Here is a 2,500-nt window from a genome sequence, read left to right on the forward strand (position 1 = left end):
AACCCATGTTGTACCTTAACCTAACCCATGTTGTACCTTAACCTAACCCATGTTGTGCCTTAACCTAACCCATGTTGTGCCTTAACCTAACCCATGTTGTGCCTTAACCTAACCCATGTTGTGCCTTAACCTAACCCATGTTGTGCCTTAACCTAACCCACGTTGTGCCTTAACCTAACCCACGTTGTGCCTTAACCTAACCCACGTTGTGCCTTAACCTAACCCATGTTGTGCCTTAACCTAACCCATGTTGTGCCTTAACCTAACCCATGTTGTGCCTTAACCTAACCCATGTTGTGCCTTAACCTAACCCATGTTGTGCCTTAACCTAACCCATGTTGTGCCTTAACCTAACCCATGTTGTGCCTTAACCTAACCCACGTTGTGCCTTAACCTAACCCACGTTGTGCCTTAACCTAACCCACGTTGTGCCTTAACCTAACCACGTTGTGCCTTAACCTAACCCATGTTGTGCCTTAACCTAACCCATGTTGTGCCTTAACCTAACCCATGTTGTGCCTTAACCTAACCCATGTTGTGCCTTAACCTAACCCACGTTGTGCCTTAACCTAACCCACGTTGTGCCTTAACCTAACCCACGTTGTGCCTTAACCTAACCCACGTTGTGCCTTAACCTAACCCACGTTGTGCCTTAACCTAACCCACGTTGTGCCTTAACCTAACCCACGTTGTCCCCTAAAGTAACCCACGTTGTCCCCTAACGTAACCCACGTTGTCCCCTAACGTAACCCATGTTGTCGCCTAAACCTGCTCTGTAATTGTTATACGACTCGTTCAATTAGTGTAGTGTTGCCCACCCGCAACCCTCGCAATATAGTTCGCTACTCGCACTGCCCGCTCCCCTGTGTATCGCTTCATGTTAAACACCTTGCAAGTCTTGCTGACTTTCCACATGCTCCTGCTGTACACTGTAATGTGGATGGCAGCAGGACGTACATGCCGCCCCTCCCCACGTCCCCACCTTGCCCCCCTGCCTTCGCAAGCTGGTTGGTGAGAAGTTTGCATGTTCAATGCCCTTCGCATGCGACGTACTCAGGCTACGTTGTGGTGCGGCCTGTGTCAACCGTCCGCTAATGTCGTACGCGTAAACCACAATCTGTACTGCACATTCGTCCTTATGTACCGAATGATACATCGTGGCACATGTGTGACCGTACAACGACTGCGCCCAAAAACGGCGGACCATACAGTGCAAATATTGTGCACGCAGCTACGTGTCGTCTCCCTATGAGAGCTGGATTGCAGTGTGGTACGCCATAGAGACGTGTGGGAGGAACGGACGCCGTGGATGGCGATCAGCATGAGCTGTCTGTTGATGTATTCGGACCTAGTCGTCTCTCCTCACACACCGTGATGGCATGGTGCACCGCGTTCCATATCTGCGACATGCTACAGAGGCCGTTGACAGTCGTTCGAGCAATGGACATCGCATACGTACGGGGGCCACCTTCCACGTATTGTCTAGGCGTGCACATTTTGTTGCGTGTATGTGGGCAGACGTAGTGTGGCGTGACACCTGACACAGGCATGCAATAATCGTTGAAGTTGCAAATGGCGATGGACGCCTGCGTTTTCTGGTGAAGTTACGCAAATGAACAAATGGTAACCTGTTGTGGTGCGGTTGTTCTCGCTAGGGGTGAATCGGTGATGGCGACGATAGGTTGAGGTACGAACCGGTTGTTCCAGCGATACCCACCATGCCGACGAAACTGAACGGCATCTGGGTGTGAAGCGATACGCGGCGGTGGCTGGGTGGGACCGTCCCCGGCCGGTGAGGGGGCGCCTCCCGGCGTGCTGGCCGCGCGGTGCGTGGGCGCACGCGCTACAGCCGGCTGGTGGGGGCGGCCAGTGGCAGGCGCGCCGGCCGACGGACGCGGCAGGCGTCGCAGCTGCGCGCCGGCGCACCCTGCGCGCGGCGCCGTGCGGCCAAAGTAGGTCCTCGCGGGCCCGGTGCGAAGCGCGGTGGACATCTTCAGTGTGCTGGTCCGATTGAGGACTGTGTGCGTTGAGGATGCGCCGCCGCCCGGCGCTCGGCGCCGCGACGCCGTCTGCTGCTCGGTCGCCCCCAGCGGTTCTCGCTGGTGGTTTGTATCGCAGCTGTGCGGATGTGTTGGCGCGTGCGCTGTGCTGGGAGAGTTCGCTTCGGCACCCAAGTGGGGCTTTTGTCCTTCTGTGGCGCTGGCGTTGGAGCTGCCGGTCACCGTAGGTGGCGCGTGTTGTCTCCCGCCGGCAATGCCACGACAGCACGCTCCCGGGCCTCTGTCGGCAGCGGCAAGCTCAGTTGGGAGCACGGGTGGTCGCACCGAAAGCGTCTACTCGCCTAACTCCGGGCGATTGCGCCTCTCTCGAACCCGACCAAGTACTTGGGACGGCGCTGCGCGCCGCCGGGACCTGAGAGGGTTTCGAGGTGTATTGTGCAGGGGAGCTCAGCCTCCTCCTGTTTGCAGAATGATTGAGCGGACGCTTGCGTGTTCGCGCG

This window comes from Schistocerca piceifrons, unplaced genomic scaffold, assembly GCF_021461385.2.
Source record: "Schistocerca piceifrons isolate TAMUIC-IGC-003096 unplaced genomic scaffold, iqSchPice1.1 HiC_scaffold_1044, whole genome shotgun sequence".
Taxonomy (NCBI): domain Eukaryota; kingdom Metazoa; phylum Arthropoda; class Insecta; order Orthoptera; family Acrididae; genus Schistocerca; species Schistocerca piceifrons.